The sequence below is a fragment of the Miscanthus floridulus genome, chromosome 17 (genome assembly GCF_019320115.1).
Source record: "Miscanthus floridulus cultivar M001 chromosome 17, ASM1932011v1, whole genome shotgun sequence".
Lineage (NCBI taxonomy): Eukaryota > Viridiplantae > Streptophyta > Magnoliopsida > Poales > Poaceae > Miscanthus > Miscanthus floridulus.
The window spans coordinates 56,120,430-56,135,438 of NC_089596.1; the positions used below are offsets into that span (position 1 = coordinate 56,120,430).

Below are 15,009 nucleotides of genomic sequence, written 5' to 3' on the forward strand. Positions count from 1 at the left end.
TTCCTTCAGGGAATCAGATTGATTGGTCCACCATCTACAACTGCATATATGTAGGGAGTAAAGGTTCATTACCGAATAAATATTCATACGTTACCTTGGACATTATATTGACGCCCAATCTAATGTCATAGAAGGTCTTGTGGAAGATTCTTTTTCTATTGGTATACTCGATCGTTGGTACACTAGGATCTTCCTTCTTAGCAAGGAATGGTGAAGCGAGGAGGTGGTTGTACACTAATCGGAGTGTGTTGATCATGTTGACTGTTTTTTCTTGTGATTGCCTAGCCTTGTTCTTCCTTCTTCTCCTGTTGTTTTTCTTCTTGGTCACTATTGTATCTTTAGGCTGGTATGGTGTTTGTGGATGTCCGGGAGATTGCAAGATATGATTCTTGAAAGAAGACTTCTCCTTTCTATCCTTGATTGTGAAACAGATCTTGGCACTGTCTGCGTATATGATGGCTTTCATTGTACTCAGGAAAGGTCAACCCAAGATAATGGGTGCCCTTTCATCTCCACCTATTTCTGAAACCACAAAGTCTATAGGAACATATGATTGTCCCACTCGAATAATGGCATCTTCTAGAACTCCCTTAGGGTAGCAAAGTGACTGATCTACAAGTTGCAAACACATATTTGTGTGCAACAAAGTATCTCCATTAATTTTATCATAGATTACCTTAGGCATGATGTTAACACTTGCTCCGAATTTATAGATAGCTTCTTGGAAAATGTGAGGTCCAATAGCGATGGGGATGATAGGTCTCCCTAGATCGCTCTTCTTCTTAGGCAAGGTGTAATCTATCCACCTTCCTATCGATGGTTGTATACAATAATATGTTGCATTATGAATATCGATAAGATTTGTAGTTTCTAGATCTTCTGGTTGCCTCAGAATCTTACCTTTATCGGTTGAAGGAACAACAGCACCAACTGAGCTATTTATGATTCTATCATTTTATTAAAGTGATGCTGGTTCTTAGTGGTAGAAGCATAGCTATCCATTCTGTTACTTATATTTTTTTAGAATTTTATCATTGGTAGCTACCTTCTTAGGTAATCCTTCCATAAGTCTAGATTGGCCAGTAATTAATTCTCTCAAGGGTGGTTGATTGAAGTTATTATAATTGTTACCTTGAGGGTTACCTTGGTAGTTTGGCCTCTGTTGTTGGTTTCATCCTTAATTCTATTGAGGACAATAGTAGTTGTTGTTGACAAAGTTCACATCATCTTGGGTTTTAGGACAGCTATTCCCTGAATGCCTAGTGTTGCCACATACTTCACATGTCATGCGTGAATCATGAATGTGCCTGACTTCTTGCTTTTCATTAGCTCAGTCTTTGAGCTTCTTCATCAGTAGGTCCATCTTGGTAGATAGCATGTCTAACTCCTTGAATTGATGCATACTTCCACCTCTCTTGTAGGTCTAAACACGTTCTTCATTCCATCCTTGGTTGGAGGCTATCTTCTCCACAAGTGTGGTCACAGCTGGAAGTGTAAGTGACAAGAATGCACCTCCAGCAGCAGCATCCATGGTCTCAAGGGTACTGTTGATCAACCCAAGGTACAACGTCTACATAAGTAAGCCAATTCTCCATCCCATGATGAGGACATTCTAATATATAGTCTTGAAAGCGTTCCCATGCCTCAAGGATAGATTCATCATGTTGTTGTTGAAAACTTGAAATTCTCCCACGTAGAGCATTGGTCTTGTCCATGGGAAAGAACTTTGCTAGGAAGGTAGTGGAGCAATGATCCCATGTACTATTTCTATCATTGTTGGCATAGAACCATTATTTTGCCATCCCCAAAAGTGAGAATGGGAAGAGGCAAAGTAGTATAGCATCTCTGGTCACTCCTTTGATGGTGAAAGTGTTGCAGATCTCCAAGAAGTGTTGGAGATGAGCACTAGCATCTTCATGTGCCGTTCCACAAAATTGGCTCACTTGCACCATGTTGATGATAGCCGGCTTGAGCTTGAATCCCATGTCTCCCACATTGACTGTGGGTCCAGTCCAGATGTTGGAACTGGTTGGAGCAGAGAATTCACAGAGAGTCCTATCGGCCATGGCTTCAAATTCTGGTGTTAAGCTTCGCCTTATATGGTTGTCTTCCGACTATAAAGCTAAAACTTTTTTTGACTTTAGCCTTAGTCCTCTTAAGTAGTGCTTCTAGATCATCAACGTAATTTGTCGAAAGGTCAAAACAGGTCATACATTATCCTACATAAGATACACAAGTAGACAAAACAAGGATAAGCCTGTTTGAGCAGAGGTATATAGTTTATTTCGATCACATCAATAAGTATAAGTTTATCAATACTTCCTTTGCCTAGCTACCTTCCCTGGCAACGGCGCCAGAAATGCTTATTGGTATTTATTAACTTGTCACTTATTTTAATAGCCACCTATTATAAACCTATATCTCCTAACATTACTTTACTAGGTTGTCATCTCTAGTGATGCTGCTAGAGATACTTGTTGGTACTACCTAGCATTACTACTAGAATAATACTAAATAGTTCTTTATTAATTTATGTGACTAGGAGGAATATATAGATATGAATAAAAAGAATTTGTAAGGGCACAAGTAATTATACCATTGTAGCACTTCACCTAAGAGTATTCTAGGTATTGTTATTTATTTTTACCACATGGAAGGTCTAGCATGGATAAGTATTGATAACTAATACTATTGATGGAGAAGTAAACCATAACCAATATTCTACTCATAATAGGGGTAAGTCATAGGATAAGATATATATATGATAAGTATTGATCAATGATAATGATAAATCGCTCAGAGTACTCCTTTCTATGGCATTAGCATGGTCAGGTAGAATATTAGAGGAATAATTCCTAAGCCATTCTTAATTATAAGTCAAAGTATACATTGATTAGTGCAATTACACCTAATAGTCATTGCTAAGGTTATCTTCATATCTACACATAAGGGATATTACTAAGGGAGATTAAGAACAGAGCTTGTCCCCCTTTGTAACCAGATCCTATGTGCTACCTACATCGGGGAGTGGACTACAAAGGACTCAAAGGGAGTGTCACATCTGTGATCTACCACATGACCCGGAATATAGGGTGTATCCATAGGTAAACAACGTATAAGCACCGTGCTTACATAATGTTGACCACTGACCCTTGGATCCTTAGGGTGAGCGCTATATGGACATATGCATGAATATGATGATAATCCAACTATACTAGGTATATAATCAAAGTAGACAATGAACATTATAATGAAGAACATGAATAAGATGAATACTAATATTGTCATAACAATTGTAGCAAGCATATAAAAATAATGGAGATACAAAAGAGAGAGAGGGTACAAAGATTATACCAAACCACGCTCTTGACACGATCGGGAATCCAAGCGAAGCTTGCTTGCCTCCCTCTAGACCTAGCCTAACTAGATATGCCCTAGAATATGATGGAGCTCTGAGGATGATTAGGGTTTCTATCTTCTCAAATGACTTGATGCCTTCAGGGGGACAGGGGCTGATATATATAGGCCGGAGCATCCAACGTGAGCTCTTTAGGAGGCGGGGGAGAACCGACATTGCAACATGGAGGCTAACAGGTGGGCCTAGGGGCTAGGTAGGTAGCCCCTCACTCTCTGCCTCAGCGTGGAGTCCTCTTGAGTCTTCTAGAGTTTTCTGGTGTTCGTTTCGTTGTGATTAAGCGTGATTAACTTTGACATGTAGGTCCACCTTGATGGTTTTCTGAATAAACCCTGTAGAAATCATAGATTCACCAAAACTCATGGAATTTATTAGTTTAAACCCCTAGACCTTTGTTGGTGATCTCAATTGTGCCCTTATGCATGTTTTATTGATGGTTTATAATGGTTGTTAACTACCATTAATAGTAGTTTTATTTAGAGCAAGGCAAGAAGCTTTATTGGAGAGCTTGTACTTTGGAGAATTCTTGGTATGAATAATATGAAGATTTCTCTTATGTTCTTGCTTGTAACATCCTATATGTTAAAAAGCAGTTAAAACTTGATCATGTGCATCATGAAGCATAATCACCAAGCATTAAGTCATAAATGCAATTTAGGTCCGTATAACATTCATATGTTGCATAAGTGATGTTTCATATGTTGCATAAGTAATGTTTCATATGTTGCATAAGTGAGGTTTCATATGTTGCACAAGTGATGTTTCATTTATAACATGTCCATGTTGCTTTGTGGTGTTTCATATGTTGCTTATAATATGTTTCACATGTTGCATGAAATGATACCAATGTTAATGGTTAAAGAAACTTTGTGATTATATATATATGAATTTACTTAAACAATTAAAATTTTGCTAATATAAACTTTGTACTACAATGTGTTCTTTCATATAGAATCAAAATTTGATGATATTTCTAAATCAAATATGTTTAAATTTGAGCTCCAAAAATTGAATTAATGCTAGCTACACATTCATTTTTATGGCTAAGTCCCCGAACACCAATTAATAAAACTAATCTTTGGAGAATTTTTAAATGAATTTTCATAAATAAATTTTATCCTACTTTTGTTGCATTGCTTTATTTGATACTTGATCTCTGTAACTGTGTAGTTAGTTGTAATGTTTGATCAATGTTTAGGCTCTATTTAATTGGTCAAAGTTGCTTGGTTAACATAGTTTCCAAACCCTAACTGAAATATTATTTTCAGTTTCAATGAGCCTATCTTCAAAATTGAAAATCTTGAAAACCGATGAGTTTTGGGTGATGATCCTTTAAGCAATATTGGAGATCTCTTTTAGATGAACAATTTTGCTTAAGGTTTCTCATCAAGTCACTTTGCAAAATCAGGAGAATGATTGAGCTAAAGATGGGGTTTTTAGTCAGAACAGTGTCATCGGTGCCCTGTTAGCCTGTCTGCTCGTCGGAGTCGATCGCCGCCCCCATTTTGCCGCTTTCTCGTGTGGCGACACGCAACTGTTGGTGTGTCCAAGCCAAGCAGGAGCTGGCGCACCGCAATGCTTCGTCGTGCCATAAAAAAGGCAATGCCGTCGACCATCTCGCTCCTTCCCTCTCTTAGTGCCACCGCCCTTCACGCCGCTTCCTCGCGTGTGGACATGCAGCAGCTTCGCGATGGCAAGCTACTGTCGCTCCCCCGTGCATTGCACCACCATTTTAAAGCGAAGCCATGGTCGTCTCCTTCTTTTCCTTCTTCCCATCGCCGCCATCGAGCCATGCCACGCTGGCAAAATTCACCGCCAACAATCGACCATCATCCAATTCCTCTTGCTCATAGTCTCATCTGATCCTTGTGAACCCACCCAACTCGCTTGTATCACCTCTATCCATCGGACTCACCCATGCTTGCTGCCACTGCCGTGGTCATGCCATCATGACTACCGTGCTTGCCTCATCATGGATAGATCTCCTCGGAGCACCCCTCGCCCTATCGTTTGTTGTTTTGGATTCTTTATCATGTTGTGATGCTCATCGGCCCCTCAGTTTTAAATGTAGATCACCAGACAAACCAGAACGTTGCTTCGCTGCCCTATCTGTGCCATCGTCGTCACCCTTTCCATCAATGGGCATGTCTGCTCATCCTCCACTTTGTCCATGGGGTCAATCAAGTCGTGGTGAGCCCCCTCGTTGTGCGTTGAGCCTTAGCCGAGCGAATTAAAGGCCGTAGCAGCCGAACCACCGCCATGGCACTATGCCTTGCACCGCAGTACCGCCATGATCATGGCTAAGCTCAAGTCTTACCCTAAATCGTTCATTTGATAGCGTATACAGGTGTGCTAGGTCTTAGGCAATGTGTAGGGGCAGTTTCTGTCACCGGTGCTATGGCCGTGGGTTGCACCTGCCACACCAGAGTTCTGCCAGGCCTCCATGGCCACCGGCATGCTCACTGTCGTGCTCCAGGTGTTCAACTGGTACCACCAGGAGGTGCACGTGAGAGAGAGGAGAGCATAGAAGTAGTCCCCGTCACTAGCCAGCTCGCTATCAAGGACCAGTGTGGCTTACCTGCCAGCAAGCCACGATCAAGGCCGGGTATGGTCGGGGTTGACCTGGCCCCTCAAGTTAGTGAGAGGGGGTAAGGGAGGAGTGGGTCAAAAAATGTTTTGGCGCTAAAAATTATTTTTGTTTTTTAGAAAAATGCTTTATGTGTTGAATCTTGCTAAATCCATAACTAATTATAGGATGATGATAAAAATATGAAATTTGTTGTGTAGCCCTGTCATGAGATGCTCTAGCATAGAAAAATATGTGTTGATCGTTTTCAGTAGTTTTGGTATGCTTAAAAATTACCCCTTTTAATTATAAATGAACCTTGTATGATTTTTATAAATAAAAATATTAATCCTGTGATGCTGAAAGTTTTTGTGTAAATGATATGTTTTAATATCTACCTTCATAAAAAGTTTGGTACTGTTTTGATAATTCTAAATTGGTTAATTAATTTAAGTGTGTTTAAATACCTTTTCCTTAATTAATAAATACTAAAATGAATTCGGAAACATGTTTAAATAATCTTGGTGTGTTTTGGGCATTTATTGAAGACATTAGAACACTGAAACCCTTGTTGTTCCTATGGCAGAACCTCCTAAATTATAGGGCCCACATGTACCTGTCATTTTCCGACGACCTTGACATCTAGGCATATGTGTTTGGTAACTTAAGAAGACTGTCAGGTGTCCTCGGGGAACCCCGAATCATCCATGATTTCCAAGCAGGATCACATTACAGAGTCATTGCAGTATTACAACATTTATTCAAATATCTACACTAGAGTAAAAACAGCGGAAGTCTTACAATAACATAATTTACAAAACAGTAGTTTCAAACCTCATAACTAAGTTCGATGATTATTACAAAACGAAATAGTGGAGTGGCATTATAATATAATACAAAACACACAATGAAACCACCCTACCCAAGGGCCACACATTTACTTCTCATCGTCAGATCGAACAATAGTCATGCAGCACGATCCAAAATAGATCTGCTCATGAGGCTCACCTACAACAAGGGTCAACAAATCCTAAGTACAAAAGTACTCAATAAGACTTAACCAAAATAAAACCGAGAAGACTCAAGAATGCAGGCTCAGGGATTCAAGGTATGGCTTTAGCAATATTCAAAGTTCTTTTGCGTAAAAGCTCTTTAACAAAATTCTTTACTTCAAAGGTAAAACTTTATAAGTACCACATATGAATCTGCCATGATCCGTAATGAGATCATGAACTTCATATCAATCTCTTTCTCAAACCTTACTCTAGTTCCAGTTATTAAACTACGATGATGAACAGAGAAGTGAGTCTCCATAACCGAGGAGCAACGATGATTCGAACCGATTAAACCCAGCTGGGGATTCTAGACCACATGACATATGCAGGTCCCCGACCTACATATACCAACCTATTCTCGTATCCTCTAAAATAAGAACGGGTCCGCGCCACCCAAGAATATAGTACTCCACCCATCCAGCCCGTTGCCACGTGGGTACACGCTATTCCCACCATCTCTCCACTCCGAGTGCGCGAGTAGCCATTCTCGTAATAGAATCACCAAGTTAAGGCTTACCGGAGTATGTGGTTAGTACTACAAAGTCTCATCTCACACAGTTCAACAACGGACGAACCTTAATCGACACAGGCGGAAAGAAGCCGCTCACAAGACCTCCATGTCTTGTGGCTCTCACACACTGAGTTCGTCTGGTCTAGATTTATTACTTCACATGCTCATATTTCATGATAACATAAGTAACCAAAGATCCATTTTAAACTCGCAGGTGACAGGTAATCACCCGACTAAGCATGACTAAGCATAACCAGTCATTTACGAATTAAAACTGGTAACAAGGTTGGTAATGCACCAATTAGGTTTCCACTTGACTCCTAATCACTTAATGCAGTATATAAAAGCAAAAGCGATAAAATTTGTAAAACACAAGGTAGGGTTAAATGCATCCGGGGCTTGCCTTCGTTGACGGAAAAGTCCGATTCCTACGACGTTCCACAAGTATTCGATCTGACCTCAACAGACGGACTAACTTCCTCAGCAACTTGATTAACTATCATGTGTTTACCTTCGTTCACTACATGTAGTAACAATACCATGTTTAACATGATGCGGAATACGAAACATGATGCTTGATGATGGATGCAAAAGTTAATAACTGGAATACAACTTTCCTTCGCGGTATAGTTACAAGTCAAACTAACTAAACCTTTCTAGAATACTAACATCAATTGCCAAAGATCATTACCAACTAATGACCCAAGGACATCACTCAATCAAAAATTCAAACAAAACCTAAATCACTAAAGATTACTATTTGCTTTTATGAATTAATTAATTAATTAAGAACTATGAAATAAATCAACTTGTTCCAATTGACCTCAAAATTTTTGTAAATGTTTATTACATGATAACTAAGTGGCAAAACAATTTTCATAATTTTTGGAAAAATAAATAAGCCTAGAAAAATCATGGAAATCCATTTATTAATTAATTGAGCAATTTTCATCACATTAAAAAAGTACTGAAAAACATTATTTCATATTTTTCTTAAATACTATACATCATAGAGAAGTCACACAAAAAATTTCATAATTTGTGGAGCTCTAAATAAATCTACACAAAAATAACAAATTACATCACTATTCCTTCAAATCTGAAAATAGAAAAATTCCATTTGAACGCTGAGTCACTGACAAACGGACCCCACTTGTCATCTTCAACCTTCGACGTTGACCACAGCGGCGACGGTTCTGACCGGCGATAACTCACCGACGATGAGGTTACCGGCGAAGGCAAATGCACCAACGTGCTCCCCACGACTATGCGCACCTATAGACGTCCTTAGTCGCACTGATTACGGCTCTACACTAACTCAACGCTGGCCATGGCGGATGTGGTGGCACGGCTATGCTACACCGGCGATAGGAGCCCGGTAGCGATTGAACAAAGTGCATGAGAAGTATCAGCAGCTCACCCCGAATACGTTGGAGCAAAGACCGAGATCGGAGGAGCAACGGAGAGGTGGGTCGACATGTACAACAACCACGGCGGCGCAAACGACGGTGATGATGCCTCCAGCGACTGCAATGGAGAAAAGGACCAATCAATCGGTGATAAAGTATCATGGGCATAAGGCGAAGCTGACAGTACGCTTAGTAATGACAAAGACGCACCGTGAAGCTCCAGCCACAGCGAATCGTGCTCGACAGAGACGCTGCCGGCCGCGAGGAAGAAGAGCACGCACCACAAGTTTCCAATGAAGACAAGCCGAATTAGTGGGTTGGCTGGGCGCATAAGAATGATGCGGAGCTATGGCAAGCTGTGCAGCGACTGGAGTGTGCTCAAGTGACAGTGAGAGCTCACCGAAGTTATGACCATGGCGTCGGGAAAACAGAGCAAGAGAGCGGGGGCAAACGGCGACGGCCAAGGCTAAATAGCATGGCTCAGAAGCGCAAGGAAGCCACGCAGGAGACTTCACCGCGTCAGCGTGAAGCCGAGGACGTCCACGCGCGCGCATGGAACGCCAAAGAAGGCCCATCGGCAATGTAGCTTAGGCGGTGAACACTGTTCACAGTATTTATAAGATTGCCATTCGCTTTAAATCCCAAATTACTCCCAAATTTGTAGAACAACTCAAAAATCTCCAAAAATAAAAGTTGTTCAAAATTCAAAGTTCTACAACTTTGCTTCTATAACCAACCCCAAATTCGGTTTACATTTTGAAATGAACTTTTGAATTCAAATAGGGGAAATTTAACGAATTATGCCTTTTCGAATTACTCCAAAGTTTTCATAACAACTTTGAAAGCTCTAAAAACAAACTTTGTATAACTTGACAAGCTCTACACTTTTGCTTTTGGGCTCAACCCCAAAATATGCTTAGATTTTGAAATGAGTTTTTAGGGTAGGATTTAAATACTGAAGATCAGGGTTTTCTAAAAAATTCAAATACAAACCAAATTTTGACTTGATTCAAACAATTCAATTCAACACTCATAACACAAATGTAAACTTGTTTTAGTGAATGCATATCAAAGTTTGCAATATGACCAAATGCCTTGCAATGCATATGATGACATGTCCCGTTTTTAATATTTAAACACCCGGGGTGTTACAATCCTTCCCCCTAAAAGAAATCTCGCCCTGAGATTCAAAGCCATAGGGTAAGTATTGGAAAAGGAAATGTGTCGCAAGAACACATACAAAATTTGTCCATAAAATAGTTGAGGTCCCTTTACAAAACACAACTTGTACAACCGAGCTTAACTAACATTACTCTATTCTATATTGACGCTAGAAACTTTAGAAACTTTTCTAACAAGTAATCTTCTGATTCCCAAGTAGCTTCCTCTTCTGAATGTTGATTCCATTGTATCTTATAGAAATTTATTGTCCTCCTTCGAGTAACATGATCTTTCTGATCCAACACTTGGATAGGATATTCGGAATAAGTCAGATCTGGTTCAAGTTCCACTCCTTCAACCTCAACATTCTGCTCAGGCACTTAGAGACACTTTTTCAATTGAGAAACATGGAACACATCATGCACAGCTGAAAGATGTTCGGGTAATTTCAAGCGATATGCCACTTTTCCATACCTCTCCAAAATTTGAAATGGTCTAATATATCGAGGTGCCAACTTTCCTTTAACACCAAAATGGGTAACTCCCTTCATTGGTGATACTTTTAGATATACAAAATCTCCTTTGTTAAATACCAATGGTCTCCGTCTTCTATCTGCATAACTCTTTTGGTGGGACTGAGCTATCTTCAAATTACTCTGTATTTGCCTAACCTTATCTTCTGTTTCTTTCACAAGGTCAACTCCAAAGAATCTTCTTTCTCTAGGCTCAAACCAACTCAGCGATGTTCTGCATCTACAACCATAGAGTGCTTCAAATGGAGCCATTCTAATGCTTTCCTAATAACTATTGTTGTATGAGAACTCAGCCAAAGGTAAGCATTCGTCCCACTTATTGGAATAGTTAAGGATACAACACCTTAACATATCTTCGAGCACTTGATTGACTCTTTCAGTTTGTCCATCGGTCTGCGGATGATAAGCTGTACTATACAGGAGCTTGGTACCCAATGAAGAATGCAAGTGTTTCCAAAAGCTAGAGACAAACTGTGTACCCCTATCTGACATAATAGTCTTGGGTACTCCATGGAGACTCACAATTTGCTCTAAATACATCTTGGCATACCGTAGAGTGGCATATGTATTCTGAACTGGAAGAAAATGTGCTGATTTGGTTAGTCGATCTACAATAACTCATATTGAGTCAAATCCCTTTGATGTCTTGGGTAGACCAATAATAAAATCCATACTTATGTCCTCCCACTTCCAAGATGGAATAGGTAATGGTTGTAATTCACCAGCAGACCTCAAATGTATAGCTTTTACCTTTTGACAAGTATCACACTTTGCTATATATCTAGCAATCTCTATTTTCATTTTAGCCCACCAAAAACTTTGTTTCAAGTCATGGTACATCTTGTTACTTCCCGGATGGATAGATAGCCTAGTAGCATGTGCCTCTTCTAGAATTGACTGCCGCAACTTAGGAACCTTTGGTACCACCAGGCAATCCTTGAACCATAACACACCTTCATCATCTATGCTAAAGCATTATGCTTTTCCATTCCTAACCCTTTCTTTGATATGGGCTATACCCTTGTTTTCCTTCTGAGCAGCAATAACTTGATCTCGAATAGTGGCTTCAACAATTATGTTGGTCAAGCTACCTTGTTGAATTACTTCTACATTCAATTTCTCCATTTCTTAACATAAAGTCAAACCCATTGTTCTCACTGCTAGACAATTGCAATAACTTTTGTGACTAAGGGCATCTGCAACCACATTTGCTTTATTGGGGTGATAATGTACTTCCAAGTCATAATCTTTAATCAGTTCTAACCATCTTTGTTGTAGCATGTTCAACTCTAACTGAGTAAAGATGTACTTTAAGCTCTTGTGATCTGTATAAATATGGCACGTATTACCAAGCAGGTAATGCTGCCAAATCTTTAGAGCATGGACCACAGCTGCTAATTCTAGATCATGAGTCAGATAGTGTTCTTCATGTTGCTTAAGTTGCCTAGATGCATAGGCAATGACTCGGCCTTCTTGCATCAACACACATCCAATACCAATACCTGAAGCATCACAATAAACATCAAATGGCTTCTCGATATCAGGTTGGGCTAATACTGGTGCAGTGGTCAACAATCTCTTCAAGGTTTGGAAAGCCTCTTCACAATCAGATGACCAGACAAACTTGACTTGGTTCTTCAATAATTCAGTTATGGACTTTGATATTTTAGAGAAATCTAGGATAAACCGACGGTAATACCCCACCAATCCTAGAAAACTCCGAACTTGATGAACTGTGGTTGGCGGTTTCCAATCAAGTACATCCTTCACTTTGCTTGGATCAACTGCAACACCTTTAGCTGACAAGACATGTCCAAGAAATTATACTTCCTTAAGCCAAAAAATACACTTGCTGAACTTGGCATATAGTTGATGTTCTCTCAAGCAGGTCAGAACAATTCTAAGATGTTTCGCATGTTCTTTCTTATTCTTGGAATACACTAGAATGTCATCAATAAACACTACTACAAACTTGTCTAGCTCAGGCATGAACACTGAATTCATCAGATACATGAAATGAGCTGGAGCATTTGTCAAACCAAAAGACATTACCAAGTATTCATATAATCCATATCTTGTGGTAAATGCCGTTTTGGGAATATCTTTAGGCTTTATCTTGATTTGGTGATATCCTGACCTCAAATCTATCTTGGAGAAAACTTTTGCTCTAGCCAATTGATCAAAAAGCAAATCTATCCGAGGTAAAGGATACTTATTTTTTATGGTCACTTTATTCAACGGATGATAGTCAACACATAACCTCAGGGTCTCATCTTTCTTTTTCACAAAAATTCCTGGACATCCCCAAGGTGAGGAACTAGGTTGGATAAACCCCTTCTCAATCAATTCTTGTAACTGAGTCTTCAACTCGGCCAATTCCTTAGGTGGCATCCTATAAGCTCTTTGAGAAATCAGAGCTGTTCTAGGTTGCAACTCTATGTTAAACTGGACATCCCTATCAGGTGGTAGACCGGGTAAATCTTCAGGAAACACATCAGGAAATTCACACACTATCGGGATATCTCTAATCTCTTTGACAGCAGTTGCACAAACCTTGCCCACTGATCTTCTTAAAGTTGGAAGTTGGATGAGAAGTTGAGAATTACTATCAGGCAAACTCACCCTTAGTGTCCTATTCAAAGTATCTATAACAGCCTTATGCTGATACATCCAATTCATTCCCCAATATTACATCTATATTCTGATCCTTAAGGATAATCATGGTAGTGGGAAAAATATGCCCACCCAGGTTTACGGGTACCTGGTATACCATTTCCTTAGTACACAGACGTCCCTCGGGTGACTGTATAAAGAAATTTTCCTTTGTTGCCCCAATTGAAATTTTATGCTTTACCACAAATGTTCTATTGATGAATAAATGAGATGCACCCGAATCAAAAAGTATAACTACAGGGTGATTGGCAACAGGAAACATACCCATCATCACTGGCTCCCCTTCTGGAATTTCTCCAGCTTGAATATAGAACACCCGTCCTGTCTTCCTCTCATCTTTGCCCTTCTGAGCATTCTGATTAGGGTTCTTGTTTGGTGCCTGACCCTGTTGTTGATTGGTAGGGGCCTTCTGATAATTTTGATTAGCCTGCCTGGGATACGGACATTCCCTAGAGAAATGACCGGTCCTTCCACAATTGTAACATGGATAATTGTGACCCTAGGACATTGGAGCATTGCCACCAGGAGCATTGGTCTGCTGTGGATTTGGTTGGGTTATAGCATGATAGACATTTGACTATTGCCCGGCTTGGAACTATGGCGGACGATAAGGACGATTATGATTTACTGGATGATAAATCACCCTCTACCTCTTTTGATTTCCCCCAAAAGATCCAGACGGCATACTCTTTTTCTTTTTGAGCTCCTTATGCTACCGATACTTTGACTCTAAAGCAATTGCAATATTTACTGCCTCATGATAAGTAACATTAGTACAAGTTGTCATCATGGTCTGCAACTTGGTATTTAGGCCTCTCATAAACCACCTCTTCTTCTTGGCATCAGTATTGACATGTTCAGGTGCATATTGTGATAGGTGATTGAATCTTCCCACATACTACATCATGGTTTGATCTCCTTGCTTCAAAGCAAGGAATTCATCCAGCTTCATAGCCATAACTCCCTCTAGGATATAATGGGCTCTAAAAGCAGTACGAAACTCTATCCAAGTTAATGGAACACCTGTGGGTTGCATGGCCATAAGATTTGCATACCAAGCGCCAGCTACACCTCTAAGTTGCTGGGCAGCAAAGACTGGTTTCTAAAACTCCATGCATGGAATGAGATCAAATTTCTGCTCCTTGGTTTGAAGCCAATTGTCAACCTCCAATGGTTCATCTGCCTTGGTGAACACCGGTAGCCTTGTGTCTATAAAATCAACATATGTAGCCTCCTGCTTGTTATGATGGCGACCACGGTTTCCTTGCATCTGATTCTAATTACTTTGAGCTATCTCATGAAGCAAACGAGAATTTTCGGCCGTCACATTGACAAGTGCAGTTATAGCATTAGCCAGATTTGTTGGAACTGGTGGCAGATCTAGAATACCATCCTCATCTTGTGAAGTTCCCAGAATATATGAACCCCACATATGACGCATCTACTCATAACAAACCAAACTTTATTCACAAGTCTTTATTGAATTGCACAAAAGCTTACTCCAGACACATTACATAGAGTTTACTAATATAAACACCAGAACCTGTAAGTACCAAAACAAGACTACATAACTTAACTAGAACTAACTATTATACAACTCTACTCCTTTCCTTGATCACTTCAAACTTCCAGCTCAGTATCCATTCCAAAAATATTACCGCCTTCATTATCACTTTCATCGATCAT

At 39.8% G+C, this 15,009-nt stretch overlaps 1 non-coding gene across 1 annotated transcript; it reads left to right on the plus strand.

The window, feature by feature from the left end:
• Positions 1-1,593: 1,593 nt before the first annotated feature.
• LOC136519333 (small nucleolar RNA R71) lies at positions 1,594-1,702 on the plus strand. The gene has a single exon (XR_010774884.1). It is a non-coding gene; the product is annotated as a small nucleolar RNA R71 (small nucleolar RNA).
• Positions 1,703-15,009: the final 13,307 nt, after the last annotated feature.